General features: G+C 39.5%; 1 protein-coding gene across 1 annotated transcript in view; it reads right to left on the bottom strand.

Annotated features, from left to right (window-relative positions):
- Positions 1-15,179, bottom strand: part of nxn (nucleoredoxin) — a 63,267-nt gene that overhangs the window by 14,035 nt on the left and 34,053 nt on the right. The window lies entirely within an intron of this gene.

Genomic DNA, 15,179 nt, shown 5'->3' with positions numbered 1-15,179 from the left:
TTACATGCAGTCAAAGTGTGTTTGAATGAAATGAAAATTCCCAGTCAGGGTCACATATATTACCTAGTGTAGGCACAAGATTATTTTTTTCTTGCTTAAATTAAATGTACATGTTAAATTAACAGTGAAAAATGAAACACAGATGAAGAGAGCAGTTGAAAGGTCTAAAGTTCCCCCATTTTCAGCACAGTCATTAATGCATAGGTGATGAAATTATTTCCCCCTGAAGAATATTTGAAAGTTAATGTGCAGTCGAAAAGTTTTCGTCTGTTTCTGTGGGTTGAAAGGTTGTGTCCAGAAAACAGCTCCAAAACAAACCAGCAGCGCTGCCAGTGTCAACAATCCTGTTAGTTACTCACTCAAACGCCCAAATATCTTGCTCTGTATAACATCTAAAACATTACTGGTCCCTGCTGCAAATCAGTCAGGTTAAAGACCACGAGCCGAGGCGGTCTCAAGTAACAACACTCCTCCTGCACCTGTGCATCTGACGCAGCTGTGTGTTTGGGCTCGGACTGTCGATATTGAGTTGTAAGAGAGGCCAGGTGGAAACAAAGGCGAGCCGCAGGCCATGTGAGTGAGGGGATGAGGGTGACAGGTAATATGAAATGAAAGACGGATCCAAGATCAACCGTGTCAACGGCTTTCCATCAGTTTTTTAAGACTAAAACACAAGGTGTCTTAAACTAATGAAAACTGCAATTAAGGAAGGACATGTACAGTGATGAATGTTGACATGTTTAAGAGGTCACAGAGTTCCCAAAAGAAACCCACATGAACTTGTCTTGTTAGTATTAAACGGAAAAATGTATAGTCACACAAATAAATGTATATAGTCACGCAAATAAGGGGGCGTGTACACCAAAGCGTTATCGCCTGGGCATATGTTTTTAATTGTTTCCAATGGAAGCGTCGTGCTTTTCAAAAACGCCAGCAGCTGGCCGGTTCTGTCCGCGCCCAGAGTTGAAAAATGTTAAACACTCAGCTCGTCATTGTCACTTTTTACTCAACCGTCTAGTAGCAGTGGAGGAGGGGCGGGACAAATACCACAACAACCAACCAGCGCATCGTACAACTAAAGGGGGTTGCACACTGGACGCGCAGCTCAGCGCCACGTCGAGTTGCGTCTAGGACAACTCGGAGGTATCGTAGAACTGGAAGTGCACACTAAATAGCGCAAGCTTGGTCAGATAGCGTCTCCTTCAAAATGCTAAATATACGTTAGCAGCCAATGTTAATCATAATTTGGGACTAATATGATGTTATTTAATGTTATACTATGTAAGTGGCGCGACAGGGATTTGAGCAACTTCCTGAGTCGTAGCTGGGCGCCGCAGACAGGCGCCACCTGTCGACGCCGGTGTGCGTACACTCACCCCTCGTTCAGACAGCCAGCAACGTTATCGCTGTGTGTCACCCGTCTCTTTCAATGAGGCGTTTCTAAATCTGCTTGTCATAAACACATGAGTACCATCCACGGCAGTAACTGACGCGAGAAGGATGACGTGAACTCCACTGCTTTGTTCTCATTGGTACTCGCTCCCGAAATTCGCTCGACATTTGCATAAAGTTAAACTTTTCTTAACTTTCTCGCGTCGCTGGACACTCCCATACATCCGGCAACGGTCCCTTTCGCTCATGTCGCCGGAAGTCACCCGGTTTCCATTGAAATGAATAAGATCGGGTCGCTCTGCTACTGCGGGTCGCTAGCTGTCTGAATGGGGCGTCATAGAAAACAATGTGTTCGATTTTTAAGAACGGCGCGGCCGAAATTAAGTCACAACCTCAAAAATTTTATTGTCTATGCTGCCACGCCCCCATGTCACGTCCGGTCGGCTTGCCAAGTGGAAAAAACACACGCGTTGAGTGCTGCGAGTCAATCTGTTTTCCTCTAACTTCGCTAGCTACAGCCAGTCAAAAGATAGCATGGCAGATGCAGGAGACACCACGCGAGCTGCTCTTTACATGGAAAACAAAAAAACAGCCAGCGCCTCCCGCCTTCAGCTGAACTCATTCAGAAAAGAGCACGCACGTGTGCACAGCAGGGTGGCATCTGTGCCAGGACCGGTCATTTCTTTGAACTGAAATCTGTTTCACAACAACTTTTTTTAGTTGCTTAAGAGTTATGAAAACAGCATTTAAACATGACTTATTGTTGTATAGTCACACAATCTTGTCTGACGGTAATAAAAGGGCGTTTTAAAGGTGCAAAGTACTGACAGATCTGACAGGAAGTTTTGTTTTATCAGGTATGTGCGTGTACTAGGGATGCTAAACAATTAATCGCGATTAATCGTTAGCAGAATAAAAGTTTTTGTTTACATCACATATGTGTGTAAACTGTGTATAATAAATATGTATATATATATATATAAATATGAACACATTCATGTATAATTTTAAGAAAAAAATGTATATATTAAGTATGTATATTTATATATAATATAAATTATATATAAATATACAAATGTATATACACATGTAAACATTTCTAAAACATATACATGCATGTGTGTACATTTATTTATACAAATTTATTATACACAGTTCACACACATATATGATGTAAACAAAAACTTTTATTCTGCTAACGATTAATCGCGATTAATTGTTTAGCATCCCTAGCGTGTACCATATGTTTCCACTGGCAGCACGACAAACATGGCAGGGCATCTCCGGGTTCAAGGTCAGATATTATATTTCATAAAAGTCTAAAAATGACATAGCAAACTGTTTAAAAAAAAAGTAAAAACCGAGAATTGAATCGAATGTGACCTTAGAGTCGAAAATGTAATCAAATTGAGGATTTGGAGAATCGTGACAGCCCTACGTACAACGAATGATAGCTGAAGAAACGCTGGCAAGCGCCCACAGTCGGCGTCCGCCTGCCGCTTTCAGCCGCGTATAAATTGGTGTATACGCCCCCTTAATGGAGCTCTATTTGGTAAAGATAAACCGTGCTTTCTGTGTGCACCTGCATATGCACCAAAAATCACAAAACTAAAGATGAAATGAATAAAAAGCAAGCTCATTAATTTAGCTCACTTCCACCCTGATGATTTAAACAGTTACATATGTAGATTGCATTCAACTCATTCACAGAGGTGCGGGCTGACATCATCATGCTAGAGAGGATCATAATTCACCCGATTAGCATAATCCTGCAGGAGATGATGGCTGGTAATCACAGCGGCTACATTACCTGCTTTCATCAGTCACTATAACCCACATCAATGGCAGCTTACCAAAATAACAGAGATTTACAGTAAATCACTTTCAATTTCCTTGAAATTTAACTTTTTCCATGGCAAGTGATGCGGAAAGAAAACTATTTGACTGCTTTCATAACACTGCGGTGATGGGGTGCGGGAAAACACAACTGCCTTATTTTAAAAGCCGGCTAAGGGTGCATATAAACGTTCAAAGTTTACTTTGAAGTGCCTTATTAACATTTTTTTAATTTCTATGTAATGGCAACATTTGCAAACTCTCTGGATAGTAACGCACTCATTTAAAAAGCTGAAGAATCTGCTGTGTGCACAAGAAATACATTTTTTTTCTGTATTGGCCCTAGAGATGTGATATTGGCAAAAACAACAAACACAAGTCACAGCCATCATTAATAACCTTCATCTATGGCTGTTCACATTTTTGTTTGTCTACTTTACTAAGAGCTAGGCCAGTATTCCCAGATGTGACCCTTTTAACAACCACAGTGCACAGTAACCATACATTACTTTTACTCGCACACACAAACCCGAGCATAGTTTTCTTCCACCACAAATGGATCAAACATGGTTGTGGGAACATTAATGACAGAACAACAAGAAAATAGCTACAAAAGAGAGGAAGAGAGAGGAGAGTGAGAGAAAGAGATGGAGAGAACAAATGAAAAGCAACAAAGCAAAGACTTTGGAAGTTCATGCGAGAATAATAACAGACAGATGAAGAAAAATATTGTTTGCAGATCGGACAGTGTGAAGTATACACAACATGATTTATGTTTCATCACAATACAAACTGCACGTCAAATGTGTAATTAAAAAAATCAAAAGACAAAAATGTTGCAGTTAAGAAACTAAGGCCTGGGACACACTGGACTATTTTAGCAGCAAAATAATCGCAATGACAACACACACTGGATGTTTTTTGATAAAAAATTGGCTGCGGTAAAACACTTATTGGGTCACTCCGCCTTTCGATCGCCGAGTGTTCAAATCGTGCTTAAAATATTCACATGTGTGACCAGCCTAAGGAGTTAAATAATAAGGCCAACTACCATTTAACAATTCGTCATGATCAGAAAAAAAACTATTAAATAATAAAATAAGAGGGTAAATTAACTTTAAGTAATGGAGTCTGCCTGCTAAGACCACTCATGTTAAGTCATTCCCGTCATGATACTATTGACCTTTCATTGTTTAATCTTTGACTCTGTGAAGATCCACTTTCAACAGGAGAAAGAACAAGGGGCACGTGCCAAGAATCAGCGTTACGCACCAGCTTCTGAAACACCCGATTACAATACAGACAACAAAGGAACGCATGTACAGTGCTCATCCATCCCTTGAGAGAAAGGCAGCGCTCTTCCACTTCAAAAGAAAATGAAAACGTTAGCATGAACGTTTTTGGCAAACGCATAAAAGGTAATGCTGGAGCACCACAGCGTCAGACAATAACGCTGGCAACACAATTCATCCTCGAGTGCTTCCACATAAGCGCATGGATATCGTGACTCAGCCGACACCGTATTACTTTCTGGGAGGTTGTAGAGTTAAGCCAGAGGGTTGCCAATTTTTTTAAATCCTCTTGACAAATGACTCCTCTTTATTTAATCTTTCTATAAATAATCAGCATTAAAACCAAGATTTCAATTCTTAAGTCCCTGAAGACATGGCAGTCTTTACCTAGCAAAGATTAAGCCATCAATTAATGCACAATTGGCGACGATTTATTGCCGTCATGCACTCAGAAAGGCTGATACAGTACATTCAAGTCTGTAATAAAAGCAGAAGTGCATATGGACAGGAAAACGCAGTCATTCTTCCTTTGGATTTGATTTTCACCTTTTAAATGGAGACATGAGCCTCGGCTGGAGTGAAACGAAAAAGTTAAATCTTATTAGTCTAAAGGGTCTAACTTTATTATGTCTATGGCAAATATCATTATCACCTAATAACTTGAGTTCATTCAGCAGGATAATAAGTAAAATGTGAGGCATGTTAAGTCCATTCACTCTAAAAAATGCTGGGTTATTTTCAACCCAGCGTTGGGTCAAAAAGAGACAAAACCAACCCAATCGGTTGTAATTTAACTTATCCTTGGTTGTCCCAAGATGCTGGGTTGGATGCATTGTTGGGTCAAATCTAAAAAAAAATTCGGAGGGCTTGTCCCTTTTTGACCAAACACTGGGTTAAAAATAACCCAGCATATTTTAGAGAGTAGTACAGATGGCTTTATCCAAACAGATTAAAGTTATCTTTTACTTTAGTTAAGGACTGGACATCAACAGTACATTTCCACTTGAATAAATTAAATTTGTTTCTAAATAGGGATGCCCCGAATGATCGGCAACCAGAAAACTTTGGCTGAAAAATCAAAAAACTTTTTTAAAATTATTCTTCAAAAATAGCCTGCAAAAAAATTGAGTTAAAACATTTTTGGCAGAAGTGAAAAGACACATTTTTTTTTACAAAACAGTGACGCTTCGATGACACGATCAAATAGCAAGCAGCATAAAGTGAAAGGCAAGCACACTTTATAAATGCAGCAAACACAACAAAACAAAAAAATGGACAAAACATGTAAGTGTCATAAACCTTTGTTAAACACGAACCTTAGATTTAGCGATAATCCAAAAGTCTATGGGAAAAATGAATGGGCTTTCTGCTCACTATGCTTTAGAATAAAGCAAATGTGTCTGTGTGCCTACCAGATATGATTTCATTGCCTCATCTGGTAAAAGCAGCAAGATTTTATCTTCTCAACCCATCGGTTTCATTGAGAATGTACAGAGATACAGATTTCCTCTTGCCTCAAGTTTCTGCATGTGCAAATTTAAATAACATCCTGCATTTTATTTAGCAAGAAGGATTCGGTCTCATGGCAAAAAATGAGTAAAATAAAAGTCTGGAAATAGTTCCTATTCATACAAAGAGAGAAAGAGAGAAAGACAGAGAGAGAGAGAGAGGAACACGGTGTACATTTCACCTCTCTGCCCTGCTTACTCGCTGATGAGCATAGCAGGCCTGTTTCGTCCGCATTAACTTCATCACAAAGCCGCAAGGCCTTTCTGACCTCCATCATGAGGGACGATCAGCGTTCAACAAAAGAAGATTTTTTGCTCATGGTCAGTTATCTCACCCCCGCCTCTTAAACACAGCGTGATATTGCTGTATAATATTTACTGACTAAAATATTCATTGGGCCGACCGTTAACGGGCGGAGGCGTCATACGCGCCGAAGCGCAGGTTAAATTGCTTTTGGATAGAAGGGTTTGGTTGCCATGGAAACTGCCCAGTCAGGACATGTCAGAGTGGCAGACACATTGTGGGATTTAGAGTAATAATTCAGTGATAAATTAATGCCTCAGCGAGGAAAACAGGTGCCGGAGTGTCGCGAGGGAGTTTACAAAAGGGGAACCAAATATAAAAAGGAGACAGACACGCTCGCTCAGACATGACGGAAAAAGTGAAATGAAGTGACACAGATGGAGACGGAGAAAAGAGAGCGGGCTGTTCCTCCAGCATTAACCGCACCCATACAAAAGCCATTTTCTGAAAAGCAAGCTTAATCCTGACTCGCGTTCTCAATAGCAGGGGTCTTTAGCTCATGATTTTACCAAAGAATGCTGGCTAAACGCATTTTAGGAGTGTAAAAACCAAGCTTTATATCGATACGGTGCATTGTCTCTTACAAATCCCATTTGCTGGGCCTCCGAGCAGCAGGGTTAGAAGTCACAGCAAGATTTGTTCCCATCACTTCGGTTCACACAACAGACCCAAGCCTGTGAAAACAGCTATAGCCATTTTTTGTGATCCTACAATATGTAAAACAACATTTTGTGAAAATTTAACCTTGATATCTTGATGCTCCAAAATGATGAGACTTTAGCTTGCATTTCACAGATGGGTCACATTGCATGGCACATGGTTTAGTGTTGCTGCAGGCCTGACATCTGGACCCACAGCTTTTGCAGTCTGGGTAGCTTTGCCAGGATCATAATAAATATTACCGTGTGGAAATTTTACTAACATACAGTAGTTAGATTTCACACGCTTATCCTGCATTCCAAAAATGTTGTGTTGTTTCAACCATTGGTTGTTTACAATATGGACAAACCCAACCACTGGGTTACATTATCCTGGAAAATGTCCATATTTTACTAAACTAGGGGTTGGAAACTGAATTTAAACCCATCAGTGGGGTTTGTCCAAATTTTACTTAACCATGCGTAACTCTTAGCATTTTTTTGTGTGCCCTCTTTATATTATTGGCTCACACCTAAGATACATTTATGCTGTAGTAGTAGCAATGGAACGTTGTCTTGTTTAAAGTTAAGTCATGTTTTCTGTTAGGGTGCACTCACACTATCCAAACCGCGCTCGGGTGCATTTGACCCCCAAAGCCTGGTACGTTTGACTAGCGTGATGCCTGTGCCACACCCGGGCATGGTTTTATTACACGCGCCCGGGCCCACTTGCAGAGGTGGGCTGGGGCACGGCTCACTTGGGCTGGGGCGCGAAAGGCTGTAGTGTGAGCGCAATTGCGTCAAAGCGCGTTTTAAAAGGAGAGACTTCAATTGCGCGACCACTCGCCTCCATCTACCCTCGTTAAAACCTTATGATTCCCACAGCAGGGTTACATGAATAACTACGCTGCACACTAGGGCTGCAACGATCAATCGTGCAAATGTGCGTTTTCTCAATGAATGAATTTTAATAAATTACGGTGAAATCCCGGCACATCCCAAAGCCAGGGGGCGCTCTCGTGCAGAAACTCCCTTTGTGGCACAGAAGAAGTAGCATTACAAACGGTATTCCAGGAAATGTCTATAGAAATATTTATATTGCTGTTCTACAAATTGTTTCAGGTATTTTCATAATAATAAAGAATATTTTGAATGATTTTGTCTAACGAATGTTGCTTTTTTAAATGCACGTTATAAATGACTCCGACTCATAATGATTTTAGATGGATAAGGACTTCCTACTGACAAAACGCCGTAGTACACGCACAAGCTGTGCATGAAACACAGAACGGATTCAAAATCGATTCTAAATTGATTTCAGAGGCATTTTTAATGGGACACGCGATTAATCGTTGCAGCCCTACTGCACACGCGTCAGATCAACTAAGCAATGTGATAGACATGTGAGAGGGCTGTGTGTCATCGCGCACCAAACGACTCTGAACAAAAAACACAGACTTAACATTACGATGGGTTCCAGTGTTAAGAGAGAGCTTTTCTTTCTGCTTTTTGCATCCTAATGATGAAAGCGTGCCCGTGCTCGGATCGATAAAAGTACAGTGTGAGTCCAGGCATCTGGGGGAGTAGGGAGGGGGGCAATCGTAAAACAACAAAGCGTAGGTTAAATTACAAAGTATTGGGTTAGATTCATACCTGCATTTTGATAGTGTATCAAATTTTGCACTTCTGCACTTTAGAACTGAGTGCCTTCATAAAGCTGCAATCCGTCTTTTTATGAACAAATGTCCAATTATAATTTGAGCTGTCAGGTCTGATTTCATGGGAAATGTCAGGTTGACATCTATGACTTTAACCAACATAAAGAGAAGTAACCTTGGGGTGTGTCTCAATCTGCTCCCTAGCTCCCGAGGTCGTGAATCAGTAGGCAATATCGTACTCAGGTTCGGGCACTGGTAAGAACCCTAGCTCACTTCCCATTGGGACATTGTTCACTTATTTTCCTGTGACTTGACTGCTTAAGCGCGTTGTTATAATTCACAGCTGTTGTTCATCAACATCTGGCAAAACCTGACATCAACAACTGGCAAAAAAATCTCTCTGACTTAATTTTTAAAACATTTCTTAAAGTATATTATGAAAAACACTTCATTATTCTTGTACATATCCATGCATACATTTTTATTATTAATAATTATTAATTAATTAAATTATTAATAATTTATATTTAAATATTAGGTTTTGTGTTTCCTTCCTGTCTAGCAATCTGTGTTTATATTAAAACAAACATTTATCTTTTTAAAAGTTATGTCACGTTTCATGAAGTTTATTGAGTTGGTTCGCACAATTTCGGTTGGAGAGCTTCAGAAAATGTAATGTGATTTCCGTTAAGGGAACATTGGGACCACCGATGCTCATTGGTTTTTGCATTGCAGGAATTTTTAGGTAATTCCAGTGCATTGGAAGGATTCTGCGACTGAGACTGCCCTTTAAAATGTCTGACTCCCTGATCAGTGCCCTGACTACTGAACAAGAAAGCTGATTTGAGACGCAGCCTAAAACGAAATGGTTTGCTTTATGGACTCTCTTTAGGATTCTGTAGTCAACTTCTGTTAATACTGCAAGATATATGAATTGAAAAAGTGGGTCTCTACTTTGGTACTAAAGAGCCAAACAATATTAGTAGAAGGAATAGTAGAAATCCTTATACTCTCCTCTCATCGCCTTGAAACCCAAACAATTTTTGGCCGCCTAAGTTGGCAAAGCACCAACCAGACCAGGCCTAGCTACTGGGCACGCAGTCCATTTCCCATTGGCACTGTGCTTTCACAATGGGCCCTCTCATGGCAGAAGAGACTGACTGAGTGCATGCTTTTCATAGCTCCTCGTTCCTGCCAACACTAATTCACATCACACCCTGCAGAAAAGGTAATGCAATACGGTTTGCAGTTGTGGGTGGCAAAGAGCCGGCAGAAACGAGAGCTTAAGCCTTCCACACATCCATCCCCTTTCGAATACCAGAGCTCATGTAAAAGCTTACCCACAGATGCCAAGCACAGATAAAATGATTCTGCAAAAGCAGACAATCCAAGGTGAATTTTGAGCTGGATGCTGGAAATGGGTTGGGGTTTATGAGGGAGTGGGAATACACCTATTACACCTTTTATGAGTCTTCTTGTCACCTCAACCTGACCTTATTTTTTAAAGGAAAGCACCACAGTTTTTTGCTATTTTACTATGTTCTTACCTCAACTTAGACAAATTAATACATACCTATCTTTTTTCAATGGGTGAACTTTATCTTTGCACAGCGCGCCGTGAATGTGTTAGCATTGAGCCTAGCCCCATTAATTTCTTAGGATCCAAACAGGGATGAATATAGAAGCCACCAAACACTTCCATGTTTTCCCTATTTAAAGACTGTTACATGAGTAGTTACACAACTAAGTACTGTATGGCGCTTAGCACTTAGTTGGCAGCACTTGATTATGTTACTGTGCCAGAGGTTGAAGTGCTGCAAACATAGTGCTCTTCCGCCATACAATATAGTTCTTATTTTTTATTCACTTAAAAATCACTACGTTTTATTTTGTGCCACCATACTTACTCATCTAACTACTCATGTAACACTCTTTAAATAGGAAAAACATGGAAGTGTTTGGTGGCTTCTAAATTTATCCCTGTTTGGATCCTATGGAATGAATGGGGCTAGGCTTAATGCTAACACATTCACAACACGCTGTGCAAAGATGAAGTGCACGCATTGAATAAAGATAGGTATGTATTACTTCGTCCAAGTTGAGGTAAGAACATAGTAAAATATTGAAAACTGTGGTGTTTTCCTTTAAAACCCACTTATTTACTTTGGGAGAACTAAAAGAAAATGGGAAGGAATGGGAATGATTTAGCACTAAAGGATTAATCTGCCTCACAAATTCTCGTAACTGGCACGAAACGCGCTCATTAGGGCAACAAGAAATACCGAAACCTAAAGAATACCGCAATGCGTATATCGCAATGTTTTGCAATAGCAAAATGATTTTAATACTTAAAAAAATTATGCAGAGTTTTAGATCGATGCAGACAAAAATAGACAAATGTGAGAAAAAGAAAGAAAGAGTTTCTAAAAAAAAAAAGTGAAACATGTATGTTGTATATCATTTTTATTTTTTAATAGAATTTATTAGAATTCAACTTGATTTTACAAAATTAGCATTATTGTATTATGCAGCTTATTTCAATATCGTGCAGCCCTAGCACTCATTCAGAGAAAATCTCTAACATCTAGTTCCTGTCTCAAAAAAAAAAAAAAAAAACAGAGTCACTGGAGAACATCCCATGCGGTAAAATCAGACTGCATAATGACATCACGACCGCAAGATCCATTGAGGTATTTAGGCTGATCTGAGAGTAAATCACTGCGGCGTAGATGACGCGCTGACCTTACATCACAAATGAGAAAGATAAACATTTGTGTTCCCAACATTAAGAAGACTTGCAGAATGACATATAATTTTCATAAATCATATAAAACTAGTTAATAATGACAGCAGAAAACGCAATGCTGTATCTCTGCATAGTAGCACACATAAAAAACCAAATACCCATCAATCTAAAAGAGACGGCTTTATTTTTAGATTTCTCTCTAAACCCACCAAAGCTACTTCAGCATATGGGCCATCCCACCATCTTCAACATATGGGCCATTTCAAAATCCCAGAGGCGCTGTAAATCTCGAGAGTTGTTCGGTGCTTCATAAAGCAACCGGAGAACTCTGAAAACAGGAGGGCCTTTGGCTCAGAGTGTTACATAAGTGGAAACTACAAGCACATTAAACTTCAAGTTTGGATAAGAATTATAAGAGACCTCTTAAGTGTTAAGCACTTTATATTTGGCACAGTGTAAAACTATACCTTCATGAACTTGGATGATAATTCCTTTAAGATTGTTTCATGAGCAGGGATTGTTGCGATTGGGAACCGTGCGACTGTGTGGCATTAGTGCCAAACAGGAACATTAAATTTCACTGTGACATTTTATCTGTCCATTAAACTATTTCCTCCTATATTCGTTCGCTCATTAAACAGCACATCTGTTTTGTACGGCTGCAAGGAAGCACTGCTGAAATGTACATCTGGGCAGATCTTATCTTATTCTTATGTCCTCCAAACCGCTGATCCCAGAGCAGGTTTATCAGAGTAAAACGCTGTTACATCAGATAAGTGAGGATTGGACACCGATTATACAGACATCTTTCAGAGGGTCACTGGAAAAACATCCCTACAAATTTCCGAATCATTAAAACCCCCCAACCTCTTGACCTACTTCTGGATTTTCTTGGTGGGGGGCAATGCTAAGCCCTTTTTGTTACCCTTTATAACCAGCACCAAAATGGTGTCAGAGCTTGTGCTCCAAATGGTCATAAACTATTACAAATAAATTAAATAATGAATTTAAATGTAGGATATTTGTGATTATCGTAACAAATTCAGGAACAGAACTCAAGCCAACCAATAAGGCTCATTGGTTGCTACCTAACGATGCAAAAGGGGCATTCGAAATTTAAGTGTCGGTTTCAAGGGGTGGGGAAGCTGTGAATTTATATGAGTGTGTGTTATAAGGAGAAGGATGAAGACAGCTGAGAGTCAAACTTTCAGGGTCACTTGAGGCAGCTGTTAACCGTTCGGCTCTGGTCCATTGTGAGCCACATTGGCAGAGGGGGTCAAAGATCATGGCGTATAGCATGAAAAAGCAGGGCCTTGAAACATACATATTCAACTCTACACAATGACCCCCAAGCCTCATGTGTGAGACACGGAGCCGTCCTTAAATAAAGACGAGGCAAACATCAGCTTTTAAAGATCTACCACCCTCTATAGCTAAGCGCTCAAATGTCTCACACAGCTGTAAAGAGATATGATGGTGAAACATGTAGTCTTCGTAAGGGTAACATGAGCACCACTGAAGTCCGCTTAAAAGTAAGAACTTCAAAGGCAGTGTGGCATGGTGAAGATGAGCTTGCAGCTCAGCATGGACGACCTCTCAACACCTAAAGTCGGGGTCATATGTCAACGACCTCAGGATAACCTGCGTCTCTGCTGTAACATCTTCAGTTTAAGGCTCAGTGACCTGACAGTCGAGATGGACTAATATTATTAAAGGGATAATTCAAGCCTAAATTGTAAAACTTTCTTCTAGGGAACATGAAATGAACATTTCTAAAATTGTAGATTTTCCATGCAATTATAATGAATAGGGACTGGAGCTTAAAAATAAAAGCGCCATTCAAAAGTATCCAAAGTAGTCCATCTGGCCCATGCACTATTACCAAGCCTTATATTTTTGTTCAAGTGCTTTGAACTTAAATTGGTGCTCACTAAAACCCTGACATTTGCCCTACAAAAGTAGCTCGGATACGTTTTAATTTGAACTATTGCTAGGGGAGTAAATCATTTTGTTTTCTTGTAAACTCATTATCTGTAATGTCGGTCTGCAATTCCCTTGAACCCTTAAGTTTTACAGATTATCCCCAGTGATTGAGATTGACAAGCATGAAAAACACAAATGGAGCAGAAATCAACAGACGTCCAGTAAAACACTGATTGGTGATTCATCAACTACAAAAACACAAAACTCTATTCTGTTACTGTATTCAATTTTAGTGATAAAGTGTTCTTGTTGCTATGCTGTTTTTAAAATGACACGTTTGATGAAAGCTTCTGCCAAATAAAAAAAAATTAAACATGTAAGAAAGTCCTGTTAATCAACTATGTTTTATAGTTTTCATATGCAATGTCTACGCAAAAAATAAAAAGGATACTCAGGAGAGGCAAGTTTTGTCGGTTTCATGGCTGGGAGAGCAAAAGTTCCCGTTTAAGTTCTCTCCTGAGTCCTTAGTTGACTCACTGGTCTTCCCTATCCCTATAAATCATCTTTTGGTCTCAACCCACTTAGGCAGAATAGTGTAAAAAGTAGTAGAGAGATTGATGGAGCTGCGTTTGCGTGATACTCTATATATCTTTACAGCTGACGTAACCTTTGCCTTCGAGTTGTCAAATGGCCAAACCTGGGATATGACAAGTGAAGGATGAAGAAATGTAAAAGAAATGTTTTATAATTCAAACTAAAATGGTTTACAACAAAGGTTTGCTAAAACTATGACATTTCTTATTATTTGAATCTGTATTACAGCAGTGATTAACTGATCAAATGTTTTTTTCCAATTTACCAAACCTATTCACATAACACAACAAATTATTTACCAAACAGCATTATGACAGCATCTTAACACCTATATTTGAGAAATAGGCCTAGCTGTTAAACGAAAAAGAGATTTTCAGAAAAGTCCTATAAGTGTATGGAAAAAGAGATGAATGAACGATGGCGCACGTACGTCAAGGTGCAAGAGATTTTTTACCCAGTTTAATGCTGCGTTCATACTAACCACGGTAGATGCGTCAAGCGCGAGTGATTCAATGTTAAGTCAATGTGAAGACGAATTGACGCACGTCTGGAGGTCTCGCGACATAAATGAATCAGCCTCATTCGCGCGTCTAGTTGAGCGTTGCCGCGGGAAACGCGCGAGTTTAACATTTTGAACTTTGGCGGAAAAACCAATCAGGAACTTGCTCTAGTAGTGATGTGATTACAGAAAATGAGCAAAGTCGCAGAAGCCCCTCCCATGATGCGAATTTCCGCACGAATGTCTCGATGACTAGAATTTGAATTGTAGTGAGTGAAGCGAAAATGAAGCGAGTAAACTCAAAATGTTAGAGTGGCAAACTAGACGCGGTAGACGCGAATTTGACATGGCTGGTGTGAACCCACACTAAGGAGGTTAACCAAATATATTAGGATATTGATTGAATTTTGAGACTTTTACCTTCATTCAGAAAGAACAGTGACGAGTGACTGGAGACTTTTTAGAAGATTTTTTTAGAGATTTTTTTGCATGCACTTAGAGAGTTTTGCTGCAAAAGACAGTCAAATTTGTTAATTACTAATGAAATGACTAAAGTGACATTTGCGAAAATAAACCATTTCAATTAATGACTATTACATGACTATTAAAATAACAGTATTAGTGTGTGTTAGTACATGTTAACAATCTGCAATGTTATAAATCCCAAAGTCTATGATGACTCGAGTTATCATCTCTAACTAAAATCTCTTTTCATAGACTACAATGAATGCAATAATTGTAGGCAACAGTTTAGTTTCGCAGCAAGTTGCAAGCAAGCGCTTACTGTTT

Source organism: Paramisgurnus dabryanus, chromosome 8, assembly GCF_030506205.2.
Source record: "Paramisgurnus dabryanus chromosome 8, PD_genome_1.1, whole genome shotgun sequence".
Classification (NCBI taxonomy): domain Eukaryota; kingdom Metazoa; phylum Chordata; class Actinopteri; order Cypriniformes; family Cobitidae; genus Paramisgurnus; species Paramisgurnus dabryanus.
Note: the sequence above shows the minus strand (reverse complement) of the source record. Positions and strands in the feature narration are given on the sequence as shown.